The 13345-nt window shown below is 57.2% G+C and overlaps 1 protein-coding gene across 1 annotated transcript in view; it reads left to right on the forward strand.

Moving 5' to 3' along the window:
- The window catches only part of KCNG2 (potassium voltage-gated channel modifier subfamily G member 2), a 68993-nt gene that overhangs the window by 42672 nt on the left and 12976 nt on the right, over positions 1 to 13345 (forward strand). The gene's annotated exons all lie outside the window — the stretch shown is intronic.

Consider the following 13345-nt stretch of genomic DNA (forward strand, 5'->3'; position numbering starts at 1 on the left):
GAACCCCTTTCTTGGGCAGAGAGCTCACCGTCAAAGCTTACAGCCCTTCAGAGGTCAGGAGGTCGTGCCTGGAACACATCTGGTGGGGTCAGCTCCTTACCAAGAGACACGGTGGAGAGCTGAAACATTAGGCAGTAGCCGGCTGGACCGAGAGCAGGGCGACCCTGACCACAGATCGCGTGTAAATGTAACTGTCGGGAAGTTGGTTTGGCTCCCGTGGCTGTTTGGGCGTCCCATTCCTGAGCCGTGGCTCCCGGTTGTGCTTAGGTTTTTCTAAATGGCGGTAACGCCATACAGCACATAGGAGGGGAGCCATTTACGTGAGAGTCAGGACACAAGGGAAGTTGGAGGTGCCTCGGTTCGTGACATCATCCCAGGAGTCGAGCTGGCCCTCTCAGAGCATCCACCGGCCTCCATGTTACCCACTGTTCACATTCGCCAGCCCCCCTCCCCATCTCCTGAAACGTCACTTCATACCGCCCAGGTCCTGTTTTACCAAATCAGTTATCGGACTGCGGGGTAATAATCCAGTGTCGGTGAGCACGTGGTGACGTATGTCTGTGCGCTCCCCGTTGCCTCGTGAGGGACGCCGACGGAGCATCTGGCCCGCTGCACGTGGCAGGTGCTGAATAAACAGCAGGTGCTGTCGCTCGTCACCTTTCTAGGTGTGATGAGATATACACAAAATGTACCAATATCTTAACCATTTTAAAGTATGCTGCCCGGTGGTATTAAATACATTCACATCGTGTGGTTGTCACCACCACCCATACCCAGGACTTTTTCTCCTTTCCAAACCGCAACTCTGTCCAGTTAAACATGAGCTCCCCACCGGGCGCCCTCCCCCGGCTCCTGGAATCCTCCATCTGCCATGTCTCTAGGACTGCGACTCCTCTGAGAGCCTCACATAAGCGGAATCCGACGGCGTTTATGTTTTGGGGACTGACATCTCACTGAGCGTATTGCCCTTAAGGTTATTCCATGTCGTAGCAGGTGTCTATGCTTTCTTCCTTTTTAAGGCTGAATAACGTTTCAGTGGTACGCGTACACCACTTCTGCTTATTTGCTCGTCTATCAGTGGACACGTGGGTTGGTTCCACCTTTGGGCCACGGCGCATTATACTGCCGTGGACGTTCACGTAAAAACATCTGCCTGAGTCCTTGCTCTTGGTCGTTTTGGGTAGACACCCAGGAGTACAACCGCTGGACCATACGGTCATTCTACGTGTACTTTTCCGGGGAGCCTCCAGACTGTTTTCTGCCGTGGCTGCACCACCGACTCTTTCCAGGCACAAGGCAGACGGGGTGGAGGGCGGAGAGGAAGAGAGAAACTTGGGAGCCTTTGATTATTTTTTGTTGGCCTTTTCCAGTAGAATTTAACTTGAAAGTTACAGGGCTAAAATATTCCGTGTGTGATCTCTGGTTCTAAACAAGTGGCTAAGAGATTTCTTTCTAAAGTGGAAGCATTGTTCTGAAGCTCCCAGTGAGCCCTCCGAGGCCGGGTCGGCAGGCCCGTGGGCCACCGGCTCTGATGTGCGTGGGCCACAGAACTGCTTCTCCTGAACCACATTCGAGTGGACGATCTGACCACAGGCACCCAGTGTCTTCTGGAAAAACGCGCTGGGGGAGCGGGGCGTGGCCTGGAGAAGCAGAGGTGAGTGTAAGTGCTTCCCATCAGCCGTCTCCTCTCCGGCAGTGCCAGCATCAGCGGTCGTTTTCACGTATTGGCCCGGAGAAGCACGGAGGAGAGAAAGCATCGTTCCCCAGGATTAAAGGGCTTGCAGGAGAACAGCTGTGTGGTTCCCAGGGCTGGTCCCTAAAATGCCTCTGTGACTGAGCGAGTGCCCTTGCCGGGGGTCCCAGCCCTCAGCGCTGGGGAGGCCGTCTCCGTCCACGTCTGTCTCGGCCCCACACGGGATCCTCCTGTGGGCATCACGGGGTCACTAACTGCCACACAGAAACCCCTTCCCTGAGGCGGGCTGGGGCTCTGCGGCCGGCCGAGTGACCCAGCCGCCGGGGAGGGGCGGGGCTCTGGGGCCCGGAGGGGGCGGGGGCGGGGGCGGGGGGCGGGCAGCTGGCCGAACCTGTGCCTGTACTTGACGCCCCTGAGCCGTGCACTTAAAAGGCCTGAGGTGGTAAATGTTATGCTTCGCATATTTTACGCATACGCACGCGTGAAGTCATCTGCTCGCCTGTGTGGGTGGGAGAACGTAGCAGAGACCCCGGGGCCTTGGCCAGGTTTCGCCCTTTGCCCCGGTTGTCTGTCCACCCGTCCCCGCGTCCACCCCTGTGCTGGGAGTGCTCGTCAGCCTGGCGTGAGGCCGAGGGCTTAGAGGTGCCTCCCCACACGCTGGGGAAAGCCAAGCACCTGGAGACTCGAGCTGCACGATGGCCGGGGTCACCTGGTGCCACAGCTGCCCTGGCTCAGCAGAGGTCCCGGGGTCTCCTGCTCTCCGGTCCCTTCTGGAGTCCCTTCACTCACCCTGGGGCACACGATGTTCTGGAACTAGCTGCTGCCATCGGGTGGGTGGGGCCTGGGGCAACACAGAAGCCAGGCTCTTCTGCCCAGGGCCACGGGCCCCACTTCCTAACACACCAAGGACCCGGGCCGGGAAGCGTCCCTCCCCCACTCAGCTCTCCCACCGCAGTGACAGTGAGTTCTGGGGGCCTTCGTGAGCTTAGAGGGACTTCCCCAGCAGGCAGCCCCTCAGAGCTGCTCCCAAAAGGCCGGAGAAGACGCACAGCCCCCTCCCAGCTCATCCCTGCCTCCTGCTCCTTCCCTCTAAGAAGAGGAGGGCCAGGGGGGCACAGAACTATTCCCCCAACTCGGTGGCCCGTGACCGTCCAGATGCTGGCATAGAAGCACCAGCACCCCGGTGCCCAGAGGACCCCAGGTCAGGCCGAGCAGCAGGTGGGGACTGGGCCAGGCCACAGTGCTGGCCCCACATGACCCCAGGGCGAGGAGTGCAGCCAGGGGACTCTAGGGCCCCTCCTATGGCTGGAGTCACCCTCAGGGCTTAGCCCAAGGCGCCAAACCCTGCCGTTCCGAGGGCGACATTGTGCGTGGTCAGGCCCAGGTCAGGCCCAGTTAGTGGGTGCTGCTCATGGGGAGCACCTCGTATCTGACTCTGGCTGCATCACGGGTCACTGCGTGTGCTCCCTGTGGCCTGAAACGAAGTGCCACAGACTGCCTGGTGGCAACGCCCACGTGGCTCCCCCCAGTCCTGGCCCCCAGCCCGCCGGACTCAGACCGCTGGGGTGGGCTGGGCCAGCCTCCGGGGGCTCCGGGACGGCCCTGGCCTCCCCCTGCAGCTTGCAGGGCAGGTGTGCTCCCGGTCAGTGGCCTCTGCCCCCTTCGTGTTCTCCTTCCTCAGGCCTCCGTCTCGTGAGGACCCTGGATGACATCGGGCCCCTAATCCAGGACTGTGCCCAGGGGACGGTAAACGCCGCTGTGAGCTGCTGCCTCAGGCTGCTTGTGCTGTGTTCACAATCTCCGCTGAGCAGATGGGCGAGAGCTCCTCCTCCAGTAACGAACCCCCCTCCTGGGAGGGCGTCTGGGCCTGAAAACCACGAAAAGTGGTAGCTGGGCCCGTGGCGTCAGACCTGAGCCCTGCAGAGTCTGCGGGGGGAGGCAAGGGTGAACCTGTACTGAGTGAAGACCTTACGTTCGGGCACTTGTGTCTGTAACGGGAAGTCAGCCGCCTAGAGCGCTGTGGACCACACCCCAACCCTAACTCATCCGTGGGCTGGTCGCCATGTGTCACCGACAGCTCTTTGAGGCATGCTTCCTCGTTTCAGGGGCCTCTCCGAGCACACCCCGCCCCTTCCCCACTGCACCCCGCATCCCCCCGGCCAAATAGCAGCCCCCAGGGCCACGGCCGCCGGCTTCTTGGCCCCCACCTGCAGGACCTACCCTGCCGGGCCCCAGAAGGTCTGCAGCTCAGAGCTGGCCCCCCCCCTCCCGTGGCTCCCGCCGACAGCGGGGCTCATTCCCCAGCACCTGGTCCACGGGCAGCTGTGGAGTCCCAGGACGAAAGGCTTGGTGGCATCCTGAATTCAAAACTCGTGGCCAGGTCTTGGGGCAATCTGCCCGGTGGTTCCACCTTGTGCGCAGAGACCAACATTGGTAACATAAACATCCATGGCCAAAGAAAGTTACACTGAATTCTCTGATCGCCAAAAAATACTAAACCAGAACATGCCCAGTGCATACCCTCTCTTTCCCACGGTTCCCAGAACACACAGCACAGTAGTGAGAATCCAGAGGTGTCCTTTGGGACCACGTGGGAGGGTCTCCACTCGGCAGATGAGTCCACGTTCTGACGCCAGGAGCTCGCAGGGAGTGTGGGGTGAGGGGGGGGGACAGAGCCGGAGTGGTGCTGTCGCCGCTGTTTACAAGGAGACCCCAGGCCCCAGGCTGAGGGTCGTCTCCAAGCTCCCTCTCCCTAGAAGGCTCGGCAAGTCCCCGTGGCATCTGTGGTCTGCACCTGCAGGGTGGAGGCTCTCCCGTCTCCCTCGCCCCTTCTGCTGTGGTGCCCACACACCCACGTGGGGGCGCCCGTGAGCACGCGCTTGAATTACTGTGTCGACCCTCCATCAGGAGTGAGCAAGGTCACCGAGGCCCAGCTCACTCCAGTGGCCGGGAGAGGCCAAGGCCGTGCTGAGTGTGGGCTGTAGCCAGACTTGGCAGGGAGACCTCGGTTCTGGCGACTCCGTGCTCGGAGCGGAGGCTTCCAAACTGGAGGACGGGCCACAGGAAGTTTAATTCCGGCAAATGGCTCCTGGGTTCCTTTTGTGCGGCGGCAGCTGGGGTGTTGCTGGGAGACGGTGCTGAGCGCCCACCCCGCGGCTGGCCGTGGGCACGGGCCACGCACAGCAGACTGTCGGAGAACAGGGTGTCTTTGGGGAAGGCGCTCGGGGAGGCGGTGCGTGTCAAAGCCGTCACTCGCTCTGAGGTGGTGCTGGTCTTGGGCTAAGTCAGGTTTTGTCCTTAAAGCCCACATGATCAAAACAAGACCCGCGTATTACAGATTTCATGACTGTGATTGCAGCCTGAATTCACCAGGAACATTTTGGCAACAGCATCGAAAAGCTGGTGGCCAAGCTCCCACTGCATGTGGCCGTGACACACACACGGAGCTTTGCCAGGTGCTCTGAGTAAGAGCCTCGCTGTTTGTGAGCTTTGTTAGGGTTTTCCAGAGAAACAGAATCGGAGCCAACGAAAGGGGACCTATCTCTCCTCCTTCTTTCTTCCTGTTGGACAGAAATGTCTGTCCTGTCCCCGGCCGACTGTTGCATTTTGGGAGCACATACCTGGTCCAGTTCACAGTTCACAGCCGGGGCGGGGGGGGGGGGCACTTTGCCCTGATGGATCACATCTGGAGTATCGCCTGCCCCTCCTTAGACAAGGGTCAGCAAGGCTTTGGCTTTGGACTTTGGAGCTGATGTTGCAATGACGTGAGACTGTGGGGCTGTTGGATAGAACGAATGAGTCTTGGGGCGCCTGGGTGGTTCATTCGGTTAAGCAACTGACTTCGGCTCAGGTCGTGATCTTGCAGTCCGTGGGTTCGAGCCCCGCGTCGGGCTCTGTGCTGACAGCTCCGAGCCTGGAGCCTGTTTGGATTCTGTGTCTCCCTCTCTTTCTGCCCCTCCCCCACTCACACTCTCTCTCTCCCTCAAAAATAAATAAATGTTAAAAATATATTTAAAAAAAAAGAATGGAGGAGTCTCGCCTGTGGGAAGGACAGGAACTGCGGTTGGCTCGCCAAACTCACATACTGAATCCCAACCCCAAGGGGATGGTTTTAGGGGGTCAGGGCTTGAGAGGCGATTAGGTCAAGGGGGCGATTAAGCCCCCATTAGTGTCCTTAAAAAAGAGGCCAGAGCCCCCCTCCCCTCTCCTGCCACAAGAGGACACAGCGAGAAGACACCGTCTACAAACCAGGAGGCAGACCCTCACTGAACCTGCAGGCGCCCTGATCTTGGACATCCAGCCTCCAGAACCCTGAGGAACAAATGTCTGCTACCCGGCCCCCGCTCTGTGGTTGTCACACTGCTAACGGACAAGGCCAGCAGGCGGAGGAACCCCGGGCTCTGAGCACAGCGCAGGGACCGGGCTTTCCTCTCGAGCTCTCACCAGAGTTTTCTGTCCGGCACGAGACAGCTGTGCCGGCCAGGGCCGCTGCCAGAGGGCCAGACGACGGGCGTCTCCCCTCCGTATCCAGGGGCGGTGAGCGGGGGCCACGGGCAGCTGTGAGCGCTCAGCGTGCAATGCCCCCCTCGTCCCGAGAGGCTCCGGCCCCGCCCAGCAGGGGACAGGTGGCTTCCACAAGGAAATGTAGCTGCACAGGGAGCGGCCCGTGTCCTACGTGCCATTGGTGCACACACGTGGAGGGGCTGGGATCGCTGTCCTGACCGGGCGGCCACAGGCCCAGGTGACACTCAGCTTGCTCTTTGCTGATGGGAGGAAGGAAAGACAGGTCAGCAGCCTGTGCCACCACAGCCGGGCCGACAGACTGTGGCGGGATTCCCCACGGCTGAGGGATACAGACGGTGGAGAACAGCACAGGGAGTGCCTGCCCCTGGTGGCCAAGGAAGCCACAGGACCACTGCCAGGAGAAGAGGCTTCCAGGACCCCCCAGAAACAGAGAATGAGTTTGGTTGGTTTATTTTCCCGTTTGCAAAGATCTGATCCGATGATCAGCTAACTCCAGTGGAAAATTTTGTGCAGCGAACCACGCCTGTTCTGGGGGACAGACATGCCCGGTGTGGGCCCTGGCTCACCTTCCTCTCGGTAAAATTAGGTGATCATTCCTCCGGGGCTGCTGTCTTGGGTGCCAGCGGCCCCACCAGCCTGCCCACAACTCCGGTCCAAGGCCTCAGGCCGTCGTCCGCGCCGCTTTGGAGAGACCATTGCCTGCTTTCGCAGGAGACCCTTTGGCGAGAGCCTTACAGGCTGGAAACAGCCAGGAGTGGCGGGAGATAAATGTGAGGACTTTGCTCCGCCTCTGACACATCTGGCAGGAAAAATGCGGGATTTGTGCTTCAGTCTGGAAAAAAGACTTCAGGGCACCTGGGTGGCTCAGTCCGTTGAGCGTCTGACTTCGGCTCAGGTCATGTGTCACCATTTGTGAGTCTGAGCCCCGCCTCGGGCTCTGCTGACAGCTCAGAGCCTGGAGCAGCTTCGGATTCTGTGTCTCCCTCTCTCTCTGCTCCTCCCCCACTCATGCTCGGTCTCTCTCAAAAATAAATACACATTAAAAAAAAAAAAGCCTTGTACTCAAATGCCTAGAATAGAGGCTTCAAGATTCTTGTTGTTGTTGTTGTTGAGAGAGCATGATCAGGGGAGGGGCAGAAGGGAGAGGAGAGAGAATCTCAAGCAGACTCTCTCTCCTGAGTGGAGCCGGACGCAGGGTTTGGCCCCACAACGGTGAAATCATGACTTGGGTGGAAATCAGGAGTTGGGCACTTAATCGACTGAGCCACGCAGGCGCCCCTCTTTTTTTTCAAAACCATTTTTAGAGCAGGTTCAGGTTCAGAGAAAAATTGAGAGGAAGGCACAGAGATTTCCACTAGACCCCTGCCCTGACACGCATGGCCTCCAACATCACCAGCATCCCCCCAGAGTGGTGCATTTGTCCCTGTTGATGAAGCGACACCGATGCGTCATTATCAACCAAAGTCCGCGGTGGACATTAGGGGTCACTCTTGGTGTACATTCTGCGGGTTGGGACCAAAGTAGAAGGTCACATATTCACGGTTATGGCATCACGCAGAGCAGTCTCACTGCCCTACAAACTGTGTTCGGCGTGTTTGTCCATCCCCCCACCCCCACCCCCCACAGCCACTGGTCGTCCTGTCTCCACAGTTCTGTCTTTCCCAGAGTGTCCTATACTTGGAATCACACAGGATGTCGCCTTTCAGACTGGCTTTTTCCACTCAGAATAGGCATTTAAGGGTCTCCCGTGGCTTCTCGTGGCTTGATAACGTATCTCCTTTTATTGCTGATAATATTCCATTGTCTGGATGGACCACAATTTATCCATCATCTACTGAAGGACATCGTGGTTGCTTCCAAGTTTTGGCAGTTAGGAGTAGACAGATTATGTATAAAGCTGCTGTGTTTATCGTGTGCAGGCTTTTGCGTAGATACAGGTTTTCAATTCATCTGGATAGCTGATGAGTGCAATTGTGCGATCGAACCTAAGAGAACACTTAGCTTTACAAAAACCAGCAAACTGTCCTCCAAAGTGGCCGCACCATTTTGCATTCCCACTACGCCACATAACAGTTTCTGGTGTTGCGCGTCCTCTCTAGGATTCGGTGTCGGTATTTTGGATTTTGGTCATTCTGACAGGTGCGTGTGGCATCTGGTCGTCGTTTTAATCTGCATTTCCCTGATGACGTCGATGTGAAACGTGCTTTCCTGCGCTTACTTGCCATCCGCGTATCGTCTGTGAGAACGTGGTCAAGCTCCTGGAGGCAGGTCTGAGCACGTGGTGGGGCCACCCCGTGGCTGGAGCCTCGCACACTTGCCCACGCTGAGTGTCCAGCCGTCTGGCGATCACAGTTTGGGTTCTCCTGCCCGGCGCTGGCTCCCGCGGCGGTTTGGAGCGTCTGCCTCCGCATATCTGCTGTCTCTCCGGTCTTGGGGCCACATTCTCCCTTCTCCCGGATTCCAAAAGAGCCGCCGATCTTTCCATCTGTTCAGCTTTTAATTGGTAGGATGAAACCCTTTGGTGCAGAACTGGAGACAAGCTCCCAGGTTCTTTTTGCCAGAACCTGTCCAAGGCTCTCCTTCCCTGTCACCGTCAGAGGCAAAACTGGGTACCTGTTCAATTCTCAGGCTCTACACACAGAGCAGGGCCTTTCCCACTTCCCGCCCGACAGCTGCAAGACCTTGCAACACTCCTGCCTCCTTCCAGAGCCGCGGCCACCTCATCTTGTAGATGCAGACACTTCAGAGCTAGTGAGATTAAACTGAATAATTCATGTAAATTACTTTGGATGGTGCTTTGCACACAGAATTGAATATGTGGCCACTCTCTTTGCCTTTCTGCGAACGAGGGTACTAAACTGTGTGCAGGATATGGCAGCGGTGGGGGGGTGGGGGGCAGTGCCCAGGAGAGCCTTCTTCTCCCAAAGCTGGTTTCTGTAAATGGTCTGTGGAGCAGCAGAGAAAGCCAATCCAAAGACATCAGCAAACCAGACGCCCGATCTTGCATGGAGATCAGCAGGTGCTTTGTCACGCCTAGGATGCGACCCAGATGTGGCCACCGCTCTGGCCTCTGCCTCCCCTCCGGGTGCTCACTGGGGTTCAGAGCACCTGGCCAGGTCCGCACCCTCCCTCCTGGCCCCTTCGGGAGCCCCGGGACTGCCTGCAGCCCGGGTTCGAGCAGGACTCCCACCGGCCGGCAGACAAGACCCCCCTCCCCCACTCCCCACAGTCCAAGAGGGAGAAGGTGGGCTTTACTGTTACTGCACAGTGAAGGAGTCTTTCTGTCCCTTCTTTCCCTGCTGCTGCCGGCAGCTATGAGAATATTAAATGCTTATAGGAAATAAGTGGAAATAGAAAGATCTCTCCAAGTGTATATAATCTCATTGCCTCCCAGCGTTGCCCTCATAGGACTGAAGTATTTTGACTTAGAAGCTGCATTTTTAAGGGACCTACATTCATCAGGCATCACCACCCAGGAGAACAGACCTGAGAATTCAGATGATTTTAGGCTCCACCTAAGCCTGAAATATTAAGTATGACATCAGGGTTGTTTTTTTTTTTTTTTTTAATGTTTATTTATTTTTGGGAGAGAGAGAAGGGATGGGCAGGGGAGCGGCAGAGAGAGAGGGAGAGAGAAAATCCCAAGCGGGACTCAAACTCACAAACCTTGAGATCGTGACCTAAGCCGCAACCAAGAGTCAGACACAAAGGATTGAGCCACCCAGGCGCCCCATGAAGGGATATTTTTAATAATAATACATTATTCTAATTCAGCAAAATGGCTATTCCCAAATGAGGAGCTTCTGCTGTTTATTTTACCAAAAATATTAATTTATCAACACATGTAGTTTGCTAAAGGTTTGGAGTTGGGACACCGGCAGGAAATACATTTGTGAAATTTGTAAACCGGGGGCTCTTGGGCCCTCTGCGGGGAGCAGTCGGGGTCCCGTGCTGCCCGGGCTCTGTCGGAGCTGCGTTTCCAGGCGGGACTCACAGGGGTGGATGTTTTCTGAGTTGGCCTGGAAATGTCCATCTCGAGACAGAGCCGGGCTCCTCCCCGAGAGCGGTTTTGTGCGCTCAGGGTGCCGCGGAGCTGGGGGAACACAGCCGCCGAGCCTGGGGTCCTGTCCCGGGACAGGTGCGTCAGGTGCCTCCCACCTGCCTCCTGCGCTGTCACTGCAGCCCTAGGGGTCCCCGGGCGGCCTGTCCCTCTGCCCCCCCCCCACCCCTGCCACCAGCCTGGGGAATTTGCAGCTCCTCACAAGTGCCTTCCTGGCTAAGCATGCCACTTGCTGCCTACAGAATGGTCCAGAGCCTCATGCAACCTTCCTGCCCTGCCTCTCAGAGCCTCTTTATGCCGTCGCAAAGCAGCATGCAGTCCGCGGACAGTGCAGCGTGGAACAGTCGCGTCGTTCTGTAACTCTTGAGTATCCCTCCTCACCGCTTTTGGTTCTAGTTCTTTGCGGACATAAGGCCACATTGGGATGAATGTTCTCGCTCACAGACCTCCCACCGTCTGCTGGCTGCTTCCTGGGTATTCTCATCCGTCACGCTGCAGGCCCCACTTCTGCCCCAAAGGGCCCCGTGCGGTCACGTGAGCACCTCACGGGTCGTGTCCCCGAACGCTGGGCCGTGTCCTCGAACAGTTCGCCTGCGTCTCAAAGAAAGCCGGCTCCCGGTGGGACGCGCACTCCATCAGCCGGAGGCCAACACCCGGCCACATGTTTACTTACCACTTACACTTTGAGGGTTTCTTTTCTTCTGCTCCGCTGGCTTGTGGCTTTGCTTTTCGCTCTGTGTGCACAGCAGCTGTTTTCCCAGTGGCCCCGCACCCGCCATGGGGTCGGGGAGGATGGCCTCCAGCCTCCGCCACATTCAGGGTCCCCAGGGGCCTCACGCTGCCTGTGCCCTCCTCCCCTGCTGGCCCTCGTGGGCCCCTCTGTCCTCTGTCCCGTTACGTCACCACGCCCGAGGTGGCCTCTCTGTGGGGGTCCTGCGGCTGCCCCTCCAAGGCCACCTCTGTAGAAGCCTTCCCGCGCTGCCCCCATCATCCTCTGCACCTACTGACAGCAGGCACTAGCACCCTCCTGACATGTGTCTGGCTGTGCCTCCCTCACGCCCAGGAGCCCCAGTGAAGAGACGCACGGCGGGTCCTCACGGGAAAGATGCGAGTGACGGCTGTGAGGTGAGGGTGCCGCTACCCTGGCCCAAGAGACACCCTGGGAATCCAGAAGGAGGGATTTAGCCCAAGGAAAGGCACAGCCTGTGCCCCCAGCGGACGAAACCACGTGGCCTTGGCACAGGCGGGCACAGACACAGCCTCAGAATGCGCTCGGAGGTCCCAGCGCCCCAAGGGCACCCGAGGTCACACCTGCAGGGGGAGGCTGCCGGACGGGGCAGAGCCGCATCTGAGGGTGGGGCACACACTTGGGACGAGGCCCCGGCTCTGAGTGCCCACCTCCCGCTGCCCGTCATCCGGTGTGGCTTTGCAAGCTCCCTGTGGTCACCTGGCTCCCCAGAACCTTGCCTCTGACCTCAGTGCTCCTCCCGGCACCAGGCCTGAGGGGTGGCGATTCCGTGCACACACTGCATCTGGTTAGCAGGTGACAGAAGACGGACCACAGACGCGTTTACTTCTAATAAGCGATTAGTACAGTTGGCATAAGCAAGTTCTTTACTTAGGAAGTATAAAATGTGAATGGTAAAGTAAACGTAAATGTTCCTTTCACACATAAAATTCCAAGTGATAAAGAACATGGATCTAGATCTGTGAACACACTGCCATCAGCCGTGACGTCCAGGAGCTGCGGGAGACGAGGACACGAGCGCGAGCATCGGCGGACCCGTTGCAGACAGCTGTGTCGAGCCCCATTTCGCACACACACCGTTTGCCCCTTCAGGCCGCACGGCTGAGTGACTGCATCACCAGGTGGAAGGCTTTTGTCCGTGTTCTGTACTGAGAGCTAATTTGCTGCGTTTTTTGCACATCAAATGAAACCCAAGAGGACTAGCTGAGAAGTTGTTATAAGTGAATGAATTTGTCAACGTAGCTGGCTTCCAAATAAACATGTAAATGTCAGCCGCTTTTCAATATATTATCAGTAATAGAAAATTTAATGGAAAAACTATCCTGGTCACTAATAAAAAACACACGAAATGCCCAGGAATAATCTTAGCGAGAAAGGTTGGATATTTATAACAGAAAAAACAATGTAACTCTACTGTGTGACACAAAATGGCTGAATGAGGAGAGACAGGCACATCACGTTCTCGAATGAGAAAATCACTCCCCCGGGGCGCCTGGGTGGCTCGGTCGGTTAAGGGCTGAGTCTTGGTTTCCGCTCAGGTGGTGGTCTCGCGGTTCATGAGTTCAAGCCCTGAGTCAGGCTCTCTGCTGTCAGCGCAGGGCCTGCTTTGGATCCTCTGTCCCCCTCCTCTGCCCCTCCCCTGCTGGTTCTCTCTCTAGCTCTCTCAAAATTAACAAGTAAACTTAAAAAGTTATTAAAACGAGAATTGAAATCAATAAATAATTAAAAATAGTCTAGTTTCTTTCAAAAAAGACAGAGAAGCACATTTCCTACCAGCAGAGACGAAAGGAGGTCATCGGCCGCACCCAGCGTTTGCGAGCTCCGCGCGACCCTCGCGTCCGGTGGGAGGGACTCCCACAGGGGAAGGCCACTGGAGACACCTAAGTGTGCTCGCCACTGAACCCACGCACTGCGCCTGGGTCACTGGTGCTGCGTGTCTGGGAAGCTAAGGCCCCAAATGTAGGACAGTGGCTGCAAATTATGTGCTGAACGAACGACACTCCTCGGCACACGTGTGTTCGAGGCTGTGGCACCGCACAGTCTCCTTCCCTGCTCAGGGCACCAAACTGTGGGCCCTTCCTCGTCTGTGTAGAGACCCTTCGTGGCATTCAGTCCAGGACGCTGCTCACAGGAGAAACCAACAGACGCCAGACCGGGGCCCTTTGGAAGCCCAGGCCAGTTCCAAGTAGGGGCGGGCAGAGTATGGAACACTTTACAGTGAAGCTGGAACCATTTCTTTTCGAAAGACGGCACGAAACTAGTCAACGGAGCAATAGCAGGAACGTGAATTGACACCCTGCCTCAGTGGAGATAATTTGAA

This window comes from Prionailurus bengalensis, chromosome D3 (assembly GCF_016509475.1).
Source record: "Prionailurus bengalensis isolate Pbe53 chromosome D3, Fcat_Pben_1.1_paternal_pri, whole genome shotgun sequence".
NCBI lineage: Eukaryota > Metazoa > Chordata > Mammalia > Carnivora > Felidae > Prionailurus > Prionailurus bengalensis.